Here is a 21,264-nt window from a genome sequence, read left to right as displayed (position 1 = left end):
AGCCCACAGTTTTTCCCAGTTAGGGTTCACATAAAAAGGGGATCACAAAGGTTGGATGATTCAGTGTGCAAAAAACATAAATTACAACGCTGCTACTGGGCTATTAGTGAGCATGCAATGCTAGAAATTTGGACCTGCAGGACTCGCTTACCAAAGCGTATTTCTATGAATGTCTTATGGTGAGAATAGCGCCCTCTGGGTAAAACTCACATCTTTCCCAAAAAGTGATTTACTATGGTCATGATAATCTGTAGATTTATTTAGAAATGAAGATTTTCTCACAAATGTAACAAAAGCAACAATACGTGTGCAAAAATGTAACATTAATTGAAATGGACATATCAAACTAGCTGTGGGTAGCCATTAAAATATCTAATCCAATTATAGGGAGTTTTTAAACTGGTGTGGAACGGTGACATCGATGAATGTCACGTTTGACCATGTCTAAAGACCAACCAATTTTTAATCGTGATAGGTAGCCCAACTACCTCATGCATTATATGAATAATATTCAAATGAACTGAAATACTTTAGGCTCTTAATCCTCTCAACAGGAAAACTGCGTACCTCCATATTGTTATTGTTTCTGCTGTTGTTGTTACTATTTAAGGGTAATCGAGCCACTAAATTTTTTTACCAAAAATTTTCGTTTTTTTCTCTAACAGTAAGACTTCTATGTGAGGATGAGATAACGACAAAAAATCAATATGTCACTAGATTAATTTGCCAGCTAGAAGGATTTGAAATACACCCACTTTATCCCATTCAAATGACAGAAATTATGAATCTACAATTTTGCGCATGGAGAGCCTCGATCCCAGCGCCTAGCATCGTCAAGCATAAAATACAATACAAAACGTGAGGGTATATTGTACACGTCCTACATGGTACGATTGCGACGTACTAAAACAGATGAAATCCCTTAGAGAGTATCGTTGCCGTTATTACTTTGATACAACGTTAAATTCAAATTCTCTCCACTCTTCGACTGTAAACGGTAGGGGAAGTAAAACCGCGTTGGGATAAATATCTACAAACTTTTTACTGATATTCATTGCGACGGTTTTATTATGTGAACATACATTTTCTCAAAACTAGGTACGAAAATAATTGGTATAAAAACTTTCCAGTGGCGAAAATCGTCAATATATATGGTTACTGCTTTCTACGAACAAACCTTACCTCGTTCCATGTCTTTCCTATTTAATGTTAACAATATTCACGCGCACGCTGTTGTGGCGTGTATGGACGGCTCGAAAGAAGTATGGTGTGCCTTTCAGAAAAACTATTCCTTGTGTCATCGATGAAAATGTAAACAAAGTATGACATTGCTATTATTGCCTAAATCGATAATGGACTCGACAACATTTCTGTATGCTTTCCTTGCATTTTTACTGTCGTGGCGATATATGTCTTTGTAGATTTCGTAGACATTGAATAAATATAGTGCGATTGCTGACCATTTAAGAGTGTAACTGTTGATTAAATGTAAAACTCTCGGCAACGCTTTCGCTAATGTAATACAGACGTAATGATTTTATCTGGCACATTGCATATGTATTATATTTATGTACGTATAAATGTATGGAGGTGTGTATGTATAAATGTATGTGGAATTAAAACGGTCATCAAAACGGTAATATTCTGTAGCTATCATAATCAGATTTGAACAGACAAGCATTTTTGATCATCTATGAATCTCCTGCAAATACACTGTGAATCTTATAATATTACACTAGTCTACATGTAATGAAATGTAAGCATAAAATAATTCATCTTAAAATGACGCAGAGAAACATGGTACATATCGTTAATTTCTCTTAAATATTTTGTCCGTCCTTCAAAAAATCAAACAACTTCTATTGACGAACACATTGTCGTTTACAAAGACTTCATTAAATAACACGTGTCATGAGAATCAGCATCGATCAACATCATTATAATACGGAACAAATGCATGGAAATATGCTTTCAGCGTTTAATCGCATTACAATATTGCTTGAAAATCTTGATTTTTATACTTACTTTTACACTAATTCATTTATCAAATAAGATTTTTAGAGGTAGGAATGATCGATTTATTTTGAATGCTTCCCCGAAAAACCATTAAAAAAATCACTTCCACTATAAACTCACTGTATTACAAAGTTTCGCCACTAATCCAATTCGTGTGGCAAATTCTCTGTGTACATGCTCAAATGACTACATGTATGTGCGTCCAAACATAAAAGACTTGCTCAAACGCTCCTCAATTGCATTTTCGACCAATCTCCTATCCAATCAACAATAAAAATCAGGATCACCACAAAGTTCCTACTGCTTACATAAATTAATTTGAAATTAAAAATGGCCTCTATCCTTATGATAATTCTATGAGGAAAAATAACATTTTCGATTTTCGAAAAACTAAGAGTGTGAAAGTCGTTTATACTCCAAGTGTTTTAAAATTAGCCCCCACGAGCGGTAGACCTGTATTGTAAAAAAAATGGGAGTATTGTAAAAAAGCTTGAGAGTCTAAATATTTGTCCCCGAGACGCATTCTACCTTAATGATAAATTACATTTACGAAAATACGTAGAGCCAATGGTGCGATAAATGACAATGGTTTTATCTTGATCTTCGGAATATCTCTCAATAAGATAAATAACTAAAGTGTCAAAATTGAATAGAAGTTTCCTCTTCTAACCGCAAAGTAGATGTAAGAATAGAAAGCAGCAAATGAGTTGACAACGCGGGAATAAAGTCAAACAATTTTAAATTAATAAAGGAAGCGGCTTTGTTTCTGTTACAACCGTAGGAAAAATTACTTTTCATATGCAGTGGAGTTACCGGAATAACCGTCATTTTATACGATACTAAGAATCGATTTCTGTCGGTTTGACTAACTTTGCCAAGGTGTCAGCTATGCCAACTGTCTCAAGTACTGTTGCTATTACACTTCGCACGGCACGAATCGGTGCTTTTCCAGTATCCTTAACTGTTACTTGATTACCATCCCATACAATTTCAACTTTGTTTTCCCCTTTCCCTGCTGAAAGCTTGAATTCGTCCCCAAAGCAGCGGATTGTTACCCCAATATTTTTCATCAACTGCATATATTAAAAAAAGGAACATTGTTAGAATGTGTTCTGACTCTACTGCATGTTGAGTCTTGCACTACGAAAACGCTATCGTGAATATTTTGCATCATTTAGTGTGTACCTCAAACAACTGTATATAAAATCACTAAAGGTTGATTACCAACCCACGTGACACAGTCTTGTTTATTATTAAAATCGCTATTCAGATTGACTGATGTAATGCGTGCATTACTTTATGAGTTCGTTTTGAAGTATACCAACTGTTCTTTATGAATACTCTGCGTTGGCTTCTAATAAGTCCGGACGGATATTTCTTTACATACTGATATCACCTACCTTGCTGTCTTTTTCTTTGATTTGCTAAAAATGAGTTTACATTTCTCAAAACAGGCCATATGACTTTTAAATGTTTTGTACTTGATCGCCAAGTAATCAATGTCGTCAACATGTAGGTTGTACTGGCGTATTGGTGTTGCTCCATCTAGTGCTAGTTTGAGTTAGGAAGAAAACGGAACAAACTTGCTCAGAGTATATATGAAGAGAATTCAATGACAGTGGTAAAGACAAAATATGGTGTAATCTGAGAAGGCAAGTGGCATATCAGAAAGCATGCATGCCAATCGGATACCAAAATGCCGAACTAGTTCAGAGTCGAACAGACCGTCAGATTGCACTGTTAGACAGGTCTTCCTCCCCATTTTGACGATATAGAGAGACGTGAACAGCTGTACAAGGCTGTGTTCGGTACTCTTAGACTCTGCGTGAAAATGTAACAACGTGATGAAATGCAGACAAACGACATACGACATTTATCAACGAGCTTTCCTATTCTTTTGATCGATGGCAACGTGATGCCTTCAGTCATTGGCAACACAGAGAGTCTTTGACTTGACAAGTCGTAATGCACAATCGTTCGATAATGTAACATTTAAAAAGACCTAAGGTATCATGCAAGGTAAATTAATAAGCAAGACCAAGAAACTATATGAACATGACCATTACAATGGAGCCATTTGAACCATCGCTTAAACGTTAAACAAGGTGTCCAGAGTATCAGCGGAAGTGCTGAAATTTATTGCTGACCAGAAATCAACTAAGAAATTAGGAGGTCTCCCGTGTGGTATTACTTCTTCTTTGATAAGGGTTGACCTTTGTAACCAAATGTTCAAAAATATTAACGATATCATTATACTAACCATCATCATGATATTGTGTACCATATGTAACGTCCACAGTCGGCTCTCCGTTCTTGTCACGACATATGTGAAATATATTCTCCTTATTCCTGAAGTCAGCTCGAAATTTTTGTCGTTTGCACAGCTCATCCTCAGGATCGCATTGCTCAATATCTAAACGGCGAAAACAATAGAACGAGACAAACCAATTGACAGGTACTTAATGTCTCGGGGAACCAGACTACACTCACAATTCAAGATGAAAGTATGATCAAACTAAGTTATGTTCCAGATAATAGATTGTATAACATTTTACACTCTTTATTATTTAGCAAACTCGAAAAAATCATTGAATGTTTTGAATTGGCAGTTTGTGCTGCTGGCTGACACGCCAGGCAAGATTTCCAAATTGCGGCGTAATTATAATCATCTTCTTTGTGTAATGTTTTCCAATGTGCCAGTGACAGCAATTATTAGTGGGTATGTAAAAACTGTCATCATAACATGATATTACACTTTTAATCAAAATTGCGTATTGATCATTGACAGTCACACACTTATGATTTGTTTTACGATAATGGTAAATCTGCTAAAAGTTACAGATCGTTTTAGGAAGAACTCTTGTGTTATGAAATCGTGAGGAAAAAGCAAAATTTAACTTACTTCTTTCTTTGAGCTTTCAACGTTAATAACACCTTTTGAGAGGCGCACAAGAGTGTTCCAATATGGACTTTTCTTACAAATTGTATTAAATTTGAGAAGCAGCAGAACATTTTCTAAATATTCCATAATGCCTTTGTAAGACGTGTTATTGGTGATTCTGTTAAACAGATATCAAAGGGACGGGTGAGTTTAAGTATACTACTTTCAAGAGACGAACGTAACACTTGATCGGTTGTTGACAAATAACAGCAGAATTATCATCCAGTTCTCTGCATTTCTTTTTAAACCATTTTCCTGCCGAGGTGTTGCACGACTTCCTGCGAAGTCTTTAGAAAACGGCCCCGAAATAGTTGCTTGCAAAAGACCGCATAACAGCTCCGTTATCCTACCAGACATTTTGGGAGAAAACCGTCCATTTTCAGGGTAGTTTTAGCAGCGCAGGTAGCTCGGATCACCAAGTAATTACATAGCCCATTAGCAAACGTAACCAATTCAAGCAAAGAAAATTTAATTGTAAACCTGACCTTCCACCTTTGGGGAATCTTCAAAGTCTCTTTCAATTAACACTTCGTCTTTGTCATCAATACTTATCTCGACTTCATTTTTTCCATCACCCGACTCCAACAATATCGAATAGGCTTCGCAGTAAATGCAATGCTGGCGTTCCCATTGTCTTTGGTGGAGCATTTACATGAAAGGAAGGGACAGGAAAGTAAGAAAGAAACAAAAAAGGAAAAAATAAACAGTTTTTACAACTGATGATATACAAAGACACCCATTAGATAGATTATGTAACATCGGATTTAAATTAGTAAAACTAGGTTAACAGGAATTTCCATTTTAAGGTTAAGAAAAATAACATATTATATGTCAGGTGTCCGTTAAAAGTCTTTACATTCAAAACATGTTTATCTATCATGTATTTTACCTTATTTCCTTCCTCCCGGATTACGCTTTTGGCTGCCGTTAGACACTTTGTCATGTCCTGTGATATGTCGTCAGTGAAAGATTTTATTTTTTTCTTGATCAATTTGATATGCTTCTTTCCAATATGACTGGAGCAACGTAAATGAAATGTAGTCCCTTTAAGACATAAAACAGGTCATATGAGATTTATTCCTATCATCTATTGGTTTTGAATCCGCAACAATGTAATTTTGAAAGGTTTTCATAAATCGATACCAGCAAATGTTTAACTCGATGTGAAAAAAATAGTGAGGTTCTTTTCTATTAGACAGGTAAAATGTTCGCGAAATGTTCAATAATGCATCACTAAAAAGTATTCAATTATGAGTACAAATTAAGAGTGGAATAATTGGTATTGTAATTTATTGAAGTTTTTTTTTCAAATTATCAAAACAACGTCTCCAAATAACGACAACTGAATGAGCAATTGAATGTTTGGCCATCGTATATAAGGTACAACGTTTTATATCGCATACCGTCATCGACAACGGACACGCCGTCTGCTTCCAGAATTTCTCTTCTGTAACAAAAAATGAGAACTTGAGCAAGCAGAGCTATTTAATAATCACAGTACAAATGCAGGTCATCGACAAGAAAATTAAACACATTTACAACTTCAACAGCCAATAACTATGCGTATATATTAAAAATATTAAAGTGTTAGCATTCGTCCCCGAGACTGTCTTTCGCCCACAGTTTAATTGATTGCTTCGGTAACGTTTTTGTGCTACGACATGTGATAGTGAGTTCAGGAGCGTGAGTGTTTTATGAACTCTACAGCGTGTGGGTCTAAGGCAAAAAAATTGTTATAACTTATCACGGTTATTAAACCATTCTTTTGCCTGTGGCTTCTCCGCTAGGTGACTGGCTACCATATATTGTGAGTTCGAACCCTATTGAAAATTTACCGTATGGTATAAAAAGTACGACTGAAGTTACCGTTTTGTCTCTCTTATTTGGGCAATGGCTACAACGTGGTTATGTTTTAGAACGCTCAATAAAGATCAAAGACAAAATATAGTTTCGTAGGTAGGAGGATGAAAACGTTGCGAAAACAAGGAAAGTTACTGCTTTACTAATTACCTACACAAATAGCAGTTTTGTTGACACTGTGAAGCAATGTTTTCAATGTAGATCGGGCTGTATAGTTTACAAGAAATTTTCGGCTTTATTTCTGGAAAACACTAGTCTTGCAGGTCAAATACCTCTCTATAAAGTATGCCGAACTACGCAAAGTACTTTGTGTATAATATGCAATGGTACAGTCGACAAGAGGATTCTTGTCATGATTGAGAAGATGGTTGTCAAAATAACATTGGATACTAGAAACACTTAGTTATCGACTGGTTGGACAAAGGGTACCTTGATATGGAAGAATAAGGAAATATTGTACTTCGAAAGCAAAATACATACTAGAAATAAGTCAAAAGTTACCGCAATTAGAGCTTAATATATCGTAAGTGAGAACGTTTACAAAATTCGCTTCCCTACCTCCTATCGCTTTTCATTTTAGCTGTTCTTGATCCATCGTAATATTCTTCCACCCCATTGCCGTGATCAACCTCATCGTCTCCACTGCTATATTCCTCATCACTGCTTTCGACAGCAATCTGTTCAAAGTCGCGTCTAGCGCCATCTACGTCGTCGCATGATGTTTCATCTGTCGAAGTGTCGACCCCGGGTGAAGGCTCTGGACAAAGTAGTTTAGCCTGTTCAAACTTAAGTCTTGCTTCTTCGGAAGTGAAAACCTCCCGATGTGCTGGCTTCCCATGTTCAGTCTGCACCTCAATTGAATGACCTGGTTTTTGCTCTGTCTTAAATGTGAACTTTACATTTTGACAATGAACAGTAACCACAGCATCAACAAATGCCTGAGAAATAAATGAGAACAATTAACTTATTTTTAAAACAGGATTGTATAGATATATTCTTGCTAATGTCATTTATTGGCTGCAACTGATCCGCCTACATTGCATTCGCTCTAAAATAATTCATTGTTCCCTCTTGCTCTTTATAACAAATCATGAATGTGCGTGTAAAGAGATTATAACGTCAGTTGCTGGTTAAAATATTGAAGAAAACTGTGATTACTTATTGTTTAAAAACAGCAAAGGGCTGCCAATTATAGCATGGTTGCTCCCTTAGTTCGTCAAAATTGTAACTTTTTGATGGATATTACCCAGACTAGACCAAATATTCTATACATATAAATAAATAAATAAATAAATAAATACAAATATATATATATATATATATATATATATATATATATAATATATATTATATATATATATATATATATATATATATATATATATATATATATATATATAGGGACTTTTTTCCTGCAATTGTATCGTTCATACATGCACGTCGCGACACAGATCGATTTGTCGTGATCCGTGCTCTGATAGAATTTCACAAAAAGGTATCCTGATAAATCTAGGCGTGGAAACATAGAAAGCATGTCCAATGAAATTTCGAGTCGCTGTAGCTTTACCTATTCCAAAGAATCGAATGAGGATGCCGTCGATCGTTTTCATGGCTCAGTAACATCGCGGCTCAAGTCAAGTTTAAGACTCAATGGTCGTACCTGGCGATCGCCAACCAACGTTGTCCCTGGCAATGCCGGTTGACGATAAACCGAAAGAGACACCTCAACGTAAGTTCAACTAAATAAATGAGTAAGTTATAATCTTAGGGAAAGAGACATAGGAAGGAACAAGCATAAAGTCATTCGACGAACAACGATAAATTTCCCTCATCACGCAAAAATTTCCGTTAATTCTCGATTGGAATCAAACGTGCCAGCATAGAGCTGTAGTGAAGACAGTGTAGAGGTGTAGCCTGAACTCTGCAGTACAGCACTGTGGAATCCGATATTTTGAAAGTTGTGAGACAACACTCATAACAGAACAGAGTTTCCGTCAAGTAACAAAATTAGGATGTATCTACGGGCGATATATGTATCACGGCAAACATCAAAGTCCGCAAGAAGAAAACGTTGACGACCGAGATAGGAATTTTGACAAGTTGACACCGGCGGATACCGGTGATGCCATCACAGGCGTACACTCTGTGTGTCATCGAACGGAATCTTTCGGGCTCGCGAAGGTCGTAAACTTGTGATATTTTTAAAAGCCACGGCATCTCTAAGAATGAGAACTACTGTTTCGATCGTACGCTTATTGTTGCATTTACTTCATAAATTCATTTGTAAATATTCTAAATAACTCAAAATACTATGGCTATCCGTCGCTAGCGCGGTGAAAGCTATGTCCGCCGATGGCCGACTTGCCTTGGCATCGGTCCAGCGCGAGACAATGATTGACACGTGCACTTGACCGAATCCGTATGTCTGATTGGTGGAGATACCATTCGATGTATCAAATTTTCAACTTGATCGGATTTATGAATGAAAGTGTACCTCTAAACATTTGCACATCTCCTGGGTGACGGGCCGCTTTACTGAATGAAAATATCCGCGCAAATAAACACAAAATCGCGACAAAATTCATGCAATTTGTTACAATAATTTTGATCCGTCCACATCAAAAATTAAAAATAAGAAGACTGTTCGTGTGATAAATATATAATCCCATGGAATTTTTCTCTGTTTGACGTCATCGTATACGTGTGTTTTTTCGCGGAGCCGCACAACAAACGCATGATAAAGTCATCGGTATTGGATTGTTCTCTAATTGTTTGAAATTTGATTTTAAATAAAAATTAACAAATAAAATGGCTGCCGCTCTACTATGCAATGTTGCCGACATAAAACTTTGAAGGGCTTTGAGAAACAGTGATATTTCGGGTAGATAAAGTGAATAATGTGTTGAATCGTGCAATGTTATCCCGTTTTCAAAGTTCTTGTAATTTTTAGACAAGATAATTGTGATTTGTTAATGTTATAATGCTATAATGTTTTAGACAACCTCTAGCAAAAATTTTTACAATTCGCACGACAAGCTCTACCTCCTTACATATAGTGAACGCGTGGCGTTACAGCGATGTTGTGCGCGTGACACCTGTTGACATGGCAACTCTCCGCCCATAAAACGATCGAGCGCGATTGAAATCGGGAGAGATCAGTGAGGAGAGAGCAGTGAAAAGTCTTTGCTCGGTAACGATTATAATAACATATGCATCATAAACGATCTTCCCGTGCGACATTTTGAGTCACGTTATCTTTTCTTATGGTGTTCATTACGATCCATGTGTGGACGGGACGATTTATCGCGTGTGGTGTTGACTTCTGCTAAAACTTAATGCATTTTATGGATGAAGCCTGTTTACACAAATATTTCGATTTTATTACGCAAGGTGTAATAAAAGTAGAGCCTCAAAATGTAAGATTTTTCTATCATTTGTAAAATTCTGCGCATAGGAATATGAAGACTCGGCTATTACCCAACATCGCCAGTTTCTTGCGTCGTATTAGCATGAAAGTCATTTGTGATGCGTAAGACACGAGACGAAGTCGAGTGTCTGACGCAGCACAAATGACATTCAGGCTGATACGGCACAGGAATAGGCGATATCAGATAATAGCATCGAAGCAAGCGCGTACCATCGGTAAGCTTATTTGAAGTACATTACCGAACAACGTTATGCCATGAGCTTATATTAATGGACACTCGTGATCCGGACTGCTTTTGTTTGTAACCAGCCTATAACCAAAAACGGTCGCCTTTAAGCTGTTCTATGTCCTACGAAAAAAACCTTTCTGTCGTAAATTGTAAATGAGAAGCTATTGCTTTGCTCTGATCTTGCCCGCCGTGATTTCATCGGAAGGCTTGAGCGACGCACGTTCCGCAAAAACACAAGCATGTACTGAACATGTAAGTGACACCTAACGGAATCAGAATGAGTGTATGAGAAGTCAATGACATCATGGAACATCAAACTAGATTACCAAAGTGGGAACTTTCTCATTCCGCGAAACGTCAGATGTCAAAACGCCTCATTCTTGTTATCATTTTGACTTTGTTTTGGATTGTAACATAATGTAAAAATAACAGAAACCAGTGGCGAAAATGCAAGCGCGACGTACTCGGCATATTTGCATGAAGGTTTACGGTGTATTCTGCTGTCCCTGCACTTGGTAGACAGGCGCAGGGACGGCTGCAGAATACACTTCAAGCCCTCGAGCAAAATACTCCGCGAGTACATAGCGCTTGCAATGTCTCTCCATGGGGCTCTGTCATACTATTCAAATTCTTCATCAGTCAATAGGAAAACGAATTTAACATTCAATTACATTAGTGATATTACGCTAAAACACCATGACACAGTATAATACACTATACCTCCTCTTGTTTCCTAAAATGTCCTTGCAATATTCTATGCAATGCCGATCTTCGTCGGTAAAACTCAATGCTAAGCCATCGATGGTCTTGTTAATCAGGCTATAGCTGATGTTTGGTGAACACAGAATTCGAAGTCCATGACGCTATGTTTTTCTGTTGAGGTATCCACACAAAATGAAGTATTAAGTAAATAACCGAATAGCTCGCTCTCTCTCTCTCTCTCTCTCTCTCTCTCTCTCTCTCTCTCTCTCTCTCTCTCTCTCTCTCTCTCAATATGACATTAGAAGAGTAGCTTTCCTTTCTTTATAATGCTGAACAACAGAAGAGTGACTGATTCCTAGCAGAGTGCTGACCACAAATAATAATCACTCTTCAAACATTGTGTAAGAAAATGACTACTCAAAAATATTCAGAGCCGATGGGATTACTAATTTTTAGTTTTCAAAATTAACAAGCTGTATCAGGAATTACGCTCATCGATGTGATATGACTGGAGAGAGTGGAAAAAATTATTTCCTGCAAATTAGAACAGGAAAGCATCAAGAAAGACTAGTAAGAGTTCCGATGGATTTTACTGCTTTTCCGGGACACTGCCATATTAGGGGCGTCATTCACAAATGTGGCTTTTTCTTCATGTTTACTTTGTACCGAAGAAATGATGATTTGCGTACTGCACAATTATGACCATTTGGAAGAAAATGTAGAGCTTTGACTCCAGTACTTTGGCGAAAATATTGACTTTTGAATCCTAATTTGACGGAATATTGTATATTTTTCTTTTATGGTTCGAATTATTAAGGGTAATCCTTAACCCAATCGGGGTACCCTTTCGGCGACTGATTCCCGATTTTAGTTTGCTTATATCAAGTTAAGTAAGCTCATTATGTATATATTGTTATTGTAACTGCTAAACACCAGCATATATTATTGGCAAAAGTTAAACGTTTTCGTATGCGTGGCTAGCCGCAGTGTTTTTTTATATCTTATAGACGAACAATAAGTTAGCTCATTGGTTTGTTTAATGCTCCTTCGCGCAAAAGTACATTTCTTATAACCAGAAGTGAATTGAGTAATACTTTTATATTTGCATTATGAAATTGAAATAAGTCTTGTTCAAAGGGTTAACCATGGCTTAAAGCTTGTATTCTCTTTGTTCATTATGAGCAAACACAACTATAGATTTAATATCACCACACGTCGAAAAGCCAATAAGACATTTTTAAAGAAAATACAAGATTATTAGCTCGTGAGCACGAGCAATCATCTTGTGCTCACGAGAAAGTTTTTCGTGCTAATGAGAAAATTTCTCGTGCTCACGAATAAATTTTTCGTTTAAACCAAGATATTTTCTTATGCTGACTAGATACTCACCCTTACAGGCACTCATAGAATAAAAAACCCCGACAAAGTTTAAAATATAAGTATGAAGCAGATAAAAGGTTAAAGTTTCATAATCTGCATAAATGTTTTCATTGGGTTTCTATGAATGATTACTATAAATCGAATACACCCATTGCATCCAGTTTGTCTCGGCAAAATCTCATGATTGATAAAAAATCTACTTTGGGTTGATAATATATTCTCCAGGTGTATTATATACTTGTATGTACATATTGGAAAATGAATACTTATTAGGGACTTCTTTTAATTTGTTCCCCTACTGATTTCACTGTCAGAGACCATAGCCGAAAATGGCGATAAAAGAAGTCTTCTCCGTTAATACTTCAAGTCTTTTCACAATACAGTGAAAGAAATAAGCCGTAATGTGTCTCACTAGCTAATGTGTGCTAAAGGCCATACATTTGTCTGCTATGTATCTGTTGCGTTTATCTGTCTGTTAATCTTTACTCAAATTATTTCTCGCGTCAATATAATGACAACATAAGTATTGTGTTACAATGGATTCTGTAACTGGAGTATAACACTTCAACGAATGAAGATCACATGATTTTGTACATTGTATCCTGCTCGACGTTCTTATGAACCGAATATAGTACTTTCATAAATTTACACGCATTTTTAGACCAAAATAGTGTGTCGACGAAATTCACGGATGGATGAAATATAACTTGCTAGTTCTCAACGATAATAAGACAGAGGTCGTCCACTTCTCATCGCGCCTTGAATCAGATACTATACCACTGACGAGCCTGAGAGTGGGTGAAATCAACATCATTCCTTCTCTCTCCGTTCAGGATTTAGGTGTTTCTTTCAGCAATGACTCCATGTCAAATCATATAAGTCAGATCTGATTTCATTATCTAGGATTAGCAAGATACGTAATTTACTGGATAAAGCAACAACAGAGAAATTAATCCACGCGTTTGTTACTTCCCGATTGGACTATTGCAATAGTCTCCTCTATGGTGTCCACAAAGATCACTTTGCACGTCATCAATCAGTCCAAAACGCTGCAGCTCGCCTCGTTAGCCGTACTCGTAGATTTTGTCACATCACTCCAGTTTTAACTGATCTGCATTGGCTTCAAATAGAGGCTCGAATTATATTTAAAGTTTTGCTACATACCTTTAAAGTTGTTTATGGAAATCGCACCACTTTACTTGAAAGAACTGACCGAAATGTATGTCCCATCCAGAGACCTGCGATCGTCGAACTCCGTACGGTTAGTGCACCACAAGGGAAGTTAATAAAGCGTACGGTCAAAGAGCCTTTTCTGTGTGTGCACCTGATTTATGGAATTCTTTGCCGCTTGAAATTCGTACTGCTATAACTGTTCACTGTTTTAAACGTCGTTTAAAGACACGTCTTTTTACTAAGTACAATTCATAGGTCAATTTATGTTTTTACAGGGACTACTCATTTCTATATTTTATTCTATTGGACTCGGTTTTACTCGACACTATATTTTATCTCATTTCCTAATTTTTAATTCATCATTTCAAATTTCAAGTCAATTTTTCGGAGTTGTTTTACTATCTGATAGTTTTGTCTATTTTTGTCCTTTATGGTATTACAATGCACTGAGACGTATGTGTAGTGCGTTGTTAAGAATTAAATAATAATAATAATAATAATAATAATAATAAAATATAGTGTTAAGAATGTCAATCAACAAAAGTATGCAAACTTGTATCGGGTTATGCATGTTTTAAAACAAATGATTGTCGTGATACATCCTAAGTGATAGTAAAGTACACAAGGAATTTTAATTAGCCTTTTTATATTTTGTATGTTATCAACCAGTTTTCTGGTCAGGATTGAAAACCATCTTTGAACTTTAGGGAACTGAGAAGCATAGATTGATATACAATGAGCCCTGGATTATGTACACCACGATACGCGTAAGAAGGTGAATTTTCGATGACTCCATTGCTGTGATTTATACTCCTCTGCTTACACGATTAAGACAATATCATGGAGGCATAAGTATGGATTAGGAAGTTAAAACAAAGAAAATGTTATTCTAAATAAGAATTAATGAACGTTTGAAACAAAAGTTATTGATTAATTGCATATCCATGTGTTCGTGAGTATGCAAAAACATGATGTTGACCTCAACCTTTCGCCCTGGCTGTAGTAGTTTGGTTCAAAGAGCATATTCAAGACAAAAGTAAGTTTCCTTTGTGTATTTTTAATATGACCAAAATTTAACGTTATAGGTGAATACTATTGTTAGTCCGTGTCGAAATCTTAGATCAGTTTAACTTGTATGCTGATGAACACTGGCAGTTTATAGGCCAACTTTTAGTTTACTGCGTATAGCGAAAAGTATAAAAGAATCTTCTGGCTATGAAGCGACTGGGACTCCAAGTCAGTTCAATGCATGAACACTGGCAGTTGCTTCTGTGATTAATGTAAGTTGGCATTGATTGTTTATCATATCAGATATATCATGGTTTTGCCTTTGGAAAAGTTGGCACTTGCATACCTTTCTTGATAGAAGGTTTCAACTTCGTTGGTTGGTTTTCAAAACTTTATTATATTGGCATACAAGCGTATTTCCCTAGGTATGCAAGTTTTCAAACATAAAACACTCAAGGATTTGCAGAACATATTCCCATGGGCTTATTTTCTGCATGTGTGCTTTCTGCTTGCTTGCAATTTTCTAAGGGTAAATATGACAGTTATCGTTTACTTTTTATCCATCACCAACATTGCACAAACGACGAAAATCGAAGATGAACACAACACCTGCGGGTTTTTATCGCAGAAGTATGCAGAACCAGAGAAAGGTGGTTCAATTTGACAAAATGATAATTATTCACGACTGACATTTGAATTCACATTTTACATATTTTTTGCAGTTGAAGTCAATAAGAATAGAATTCAACTAAGTGTTCAAGCATTTATACAAACTTAGAATGAGATAAATGCTATAATAGCCATACTGAAAAGCAAGGCGAGCACGAATTGTTAGCTTTTTCTGCCGTTTCAGATATAAAGGAGAGAGGTTATTCACTTTATCACAAAAATTAAAGTTTAAGATTACAAGTAACTAATTTTTAAATCTTCACTTACCTAAAGGAATTCGTCTGAGAGGAAGTACTATGTGTTACCATTCACATAGGCGTATCTTGCACGAATAAAGTACTTTCAAGGTTCTATGTTTATTTCTATTTCCATGGTAGCGTTTAAACATTAACATATATCAGCTTTGTTCAATTTTAATATAAAACCACGACTTGCACGAATGAAGTACTTCCAAGGTTCTCTGTTTATTCATATTTCCATGGCAGCGCTTAAACATTAACATAATCAACTTTGTTTAATTTTAATATCAATCGAAGGTCAAATTATTCACGACTATGAAGTGGTAATATTTAAATCATCTGGATGTTGAGCTCGAGAGGTAATGTGTCTGAACATTTCTGAAAACAATTATCTCGAAATCGTGATGTAGCATGTGCAAGCACTCCAGAAGTTTGATATTGTAGATGATTCTGTAAATTGTGTATCTTTAATTGCATGTTTAGAAGAAGTATAATATTGATTCTTTTTTTAAAGTTTATATTGAATAAAGGGTCTGTAGTTATAACTTTCGATGACCTTTTTATAGTTTGTATGCCATTGCAAGTTCTTTTCCTACTCCGAAAGCACGTGAACCAACTACTGTGTACATCTTGCCAACAATGTGTATCTACGTATGGAATACGCTGTTATTGTTTACATTTGATTCTTGTCGGGACCATAGTCAATGTGTCAACAATAATAGCGCAGTTTGCAGATGTATAGGCTGACTTGACAAAGTAATTACTGTGTCTCAAATTTTTTGGGGGAATAGAACATGATACGCATTGAATGTGTTTGGAGAAAAGCTTGCTCAAATCACAACCGCAAAAACTTCTATAAGGCCAAGAAAATAAAAAGTTTGTTTCTCATCCTCGGGCGCATCAATTCAGTCCCGCAGCGTCAACCTTTTTTCTGCTCATGAGGAAATGAAATGAAAAAACAACGCAAAAATACGCGACGATAGTGCATAACACAGTGCTGTATAAAACAGAACTGTAAACAAAATAACTGACACTAACATTCAATTCAGAGCTGTCAAAACTGTGCATTGCTGCACTAAAAGTCAAACCACAGAACTTTTGCTATACAAAAATACTAAAGCAACACTGCTGTGCATTTATCTCTGCGTGCATTCCTATGTTGTTTTCATGTTATTTGCGCGTTCTTGTTGGTTGAAGAAAAAAATGAGAAGAAAAAACCCGCGTCACCGCATCATTTTTTGCAATATGTCTAGGATGAGAGACAAACTTTTTATTTTTCTTAGCCTAAGCGCTAAAGATACACAGCTCACCTAAAAGTATTCATTCGACCGATACATCCTTCGCAGGCCCGGTCAGAATCCTCTTTGTACGTGTCTGTGTTAAAAAGACGGCAATATATTTCAACAGAATAGCGAAACAGCCCTACATATTCTGCTGTGCTGATATTCCTTTTAAGTGGGTCGTGTAAAAGAAGCAGATATAGGAATAAGACATGTGATTTGCAAAAGGTCTTGAAGTGTAAGTAGGCATGGGACAGGTACGGAAAAGCCGTCGTAGATAAACTCAAGACTAGGAAGAAAATTTAGTATTTTCTGCCCTGTCCGGTGTACGCATCACTTTGCATTTTACCTTTTCACTAAAACAGTTTTAGAACCAATTCTTTTCTTTTGATTACTATTTCCCTTTCGGGTTTCGTCCGATAGGATACACTGTGGTCATCATCAGTGGTGTACTTGCCCACATAGAATCCCATTCAGTTGTTTCCTGTTTATGTAAGTTACCATGGTGACATCTAAACATTAACCTGCATAATATCCAATCCTAGCTGAATTCTGAGTAGCCAGATGGGTATAAAAGATCGAATTATTGGCCTCCCAAAGGTTTCAATTGATAGTATGCTTTTCTTTGATGCATTTGCATAAAACATAGAGCAGCTGTTATGTGATATGATAATTTGAGGTTCGCTAGGCATTGTCTAACCATAGACCAGCGAGAAAGATCTACGGTCTAACACGCGTCAAGAATTTTGATGCTGCCGTTGCAACGTGGCTGTTGTCGACGGAGCCGTGCACCTTGTACCTCAGTAGCATATTTTTAGAATGAGGACTGAACACCCGTGCTAAAGGTGATATCGGACACTGATTGAATTGATTGAATAATTGCATCGCAGTGTAATAGGGTTATACTGTGCACGTACGTATTCATGCGACTGATGTTGTTGTCATGGAAACTGATTTAACGTATTGAAAATCATGTGTATTAATTGACTTGCTAACATTGATTTTTATACAAAGTCAAACGGTTATCACAACAAAGGGAGTACAAAGTTTGAACATTAAGTTTCTAGGTTGATAACAATGTGAAGAAGGCGGAACTAACTGTAATATTATTTTGTTTTGCGATTTGGAACTAAGACAAGTTTGTTACAGTTCGAAATTACTTACATAATTCTGTCAGATAGAGCCGATAATGTATCTTATCCTTATGTGTGATGACGTATTCATCAAAGAGGAAGGTCCTTTCCAAGCCCTGTAAGAATGGTAAAGATCTGTATCGATAAAAACGATATGGTGCCGAGAGATGGTTGCAAAAAAGATCTGTGTACAAAGATTACTTTTATGTGTTAAGTGATTTGTACCTTGCACTGGCATAGCATGAGAGTTAAGATTGTTTCTGCGCACAACAACCAACGGATCTGTCTAAAGTTTAATGAAAACAAACAAGTGACGTGACGTAAAATATAAGCCCGTCTTAGATGTTTTTGGTGATCTAAATTTATATTGTAGCACAATTTTGCTTATTGTTTAAATCTGTAAACGACTTCAACAGATTCCTTGTTATTTTAAAAGATTGTTCAGGAATATTCTACGATCGGATTAAGCATGAACATATGTGTGGCTGCCATTCGTCCAATCACAATCTGTTTACAAGGGCAAGGATCTTCTGCATACTATTACTTAAATCTTTTTGAAAGCTCAATTTCGCATTGCTTTGTGACTGTCATATACATACGCACTCATTAGACCCGGTTCCAAACATAAGAGCGGAAGTATGCAATCCCTGGTCCTCTCATAAGTGTGTGTTCCCATTTACTTTAAACATGCTATTAAACATTTGTTTTGGAAGTCGAATCCTTGTTAATCACTTTGTTCAGAGATTAAGCTGATAAAACCTGCCTCTTCAATTCGTAATACGGACATACTAAATTTTTAGGGCTTTTTTACAATTAACCAGCAAAATATTGTCCGCTAATATTTAAATAATTATGTAAATCTATGATCTTTTTAATAATAACCCCCACAGGTCGCCGCGGCATATGTATGTCGTAAGCCCTGTACAAATCCTACTACATCACAGGCGAAATATCCTAGTGACAGGCTCTACTCGTTCGAGCTTATAACCTGTTGATCAAAGGGCTTTACACTATGCACATTACCCGGCTAGGGAAAACTTCATGTTTAGAGGTTATTTTATAGCATTTTGGCCAGATTTGTTTGATTGTTCTTGAGAAGAAGTCCATGGTCACATGCTGTTTCTGTGCATTTTTTATGTTTACCTTTAAATTCAATATAACGAAGGTTAATAACACATTTTCCTAAAGACATATAATGTTGAACTTAGGGAGCGTTCATTTATTATGGCCGGAGAGGGCCGGCAAATGCTTCCTGTGCATCAGTCAAAATAAGTGAAACCCCCTTCCTATTACACGTAAAAATTAATGACCCCCTACTTTTTTCAGATGACAAAAATTTCATGCCCCCTCCCCTCCCATCGCTTGAGTAAAGCTGCTTCAAATGACCCCCCTTACAAACTCACAATGCGTTCAAATCTCTCCTTCTGACTTGCTATAATTTTGAAATCCCCTCAAAAGGATTGGACAGAAATCACGAGGAGGCTCATGTATGAAAAGTGATTCCATGAGCCTCCTCTATTGCCGTACAAGAGGGTCGCAATTATTTTACCAAAGCATTTTTGCCGGGTCATGAAATTTCAATCATGCCTTCTGAGGATGGTCATCATTTTTTGCACAACTATTAGAAGCCAAAATGTGGCTGATATGGTGCTTCATCCTAAAATATCAGTTGAACACCGAAACTGCTTTTCGATGGGACAAATACTTACGAGTTTTGGATGACCCCCACCCCCTCTGTGCAGTTTGAAAAATACATAACCCTTTTGCAGTTTTCAAATTTAAGGTCACCCCACCGGTTTTTGTCGGCTTACCCCGGCCGTAATAACTGAACACTCCCTTATGCATAACTACGATTTAATAACCACTTGATGAGAATGTTGACACCCTAAGTTTACGCAAAGTGATGGCTCAATCATTTCCATGTTAGCATTTCACTGTCTGTAGCAGGTACTACGTCTACTAATTATCACTCATTATTCTACTAAAAGCCGTAAGACAAAGAGAATTTCTCATGCCCAGACATATACGAAACAAACAAGATACGTTGTTAACAGGGCATGTCACGTTTGAGTCTGAAATCACTAGCCATACAATAGTATATCCTATAGTAATTATATTGTTTAATATTAGCATAGCCATTGTCAGACATTGACCCAAATAACCCTCTGAACTGACGTCAACAAAATTTCGAGGTAGTACATTTGTTTTGACCTTCATCCTATTTCTATCTTCTTCGTTAATGTTTCTTCACCAGTCATGTTATGTATACTAGCTGGTAAGATTAACGGCGTGGGGATCTTTCAACGAGGTCAGTGTTCCTCAATATAAACGTCAAGATGTGTTACATTTTAACTGAATGAATGTTTGGTACTCGAGACTAGTAATGATGACAACCACTATTCGAAAAGTCTGCTAGTCTCACTAAAGTAACACAAACATTACTCAGCTAGTTCAGCGTACTTTTTCACCGTAATATTTAAAAATCCGCTAACAGAGGCTTTAGTTTATTGTGTCATGTGCAGTATTTGATCATTGACTACATTGTCACGAAAAATTATGCAGCAATTATACCTCACAACATGCCTTGGACTAAACGGGAAGTTTTACAGGACCGTGGGTGCACAATAGGTGGATTACTGATGACGCAGCCATTTACATACACTGGGCGGGAGTTTTTGAATTCTCATAGCATCGCTTTGACCGTGTGATAAATTTAAAATAATCATGATTGGCACTTTCGTGACATGTGCAAAGAGGGGTCAAATGGTCGTGCAGGAGACACATTTTGAACATACATGTTCTCCGACAAAAACGGAACAATTTTTCAGTTTATTTACGACTCAAGTCCAGTCACTATATATTCACAGATATCATATACAAGATTTGATGACAATTAAAGCCTGAAACATGGCAAAATTATGGGATTCTGGGACCAAACATGGCATTTCTGGTCAGTAGCATGGCTTTTTTACATTGCATAAATTTACGACAATCGACTTTTATAGGGGTAGCTCCTTTTTAGTAGGCTGCATTTATGAAAAAAAGGACCTTACCCTAAAAAAATTGCTACAAAAGGTTTCTCAACAGTTTTCTATAGAGTCAAATGTGCTTAATAGCATACTAAAAGTCTACCAAAATCTGACCAACGGAAACGTGTCATTTTCAAGATGGCGTCCAAAATGGCCGCCATATACTTAAAATGGCCAT

Source organism: Ptychodera flava, chromosome 5 (genome assembly GCF_041260155.1).
Source record: "Ptychodera flava strain L36383 chromosome 5, AS_Pfla_20210202, whole genome shotgun sequence".
NCBI lineage: Eukaryota > Metazoa > Hemichordata > Enteropneusta > Ptychoderidae > Ptychodera > Ptychodera flava.
This window is presented reverse-complemented; position numbering follows the sequence as displayed.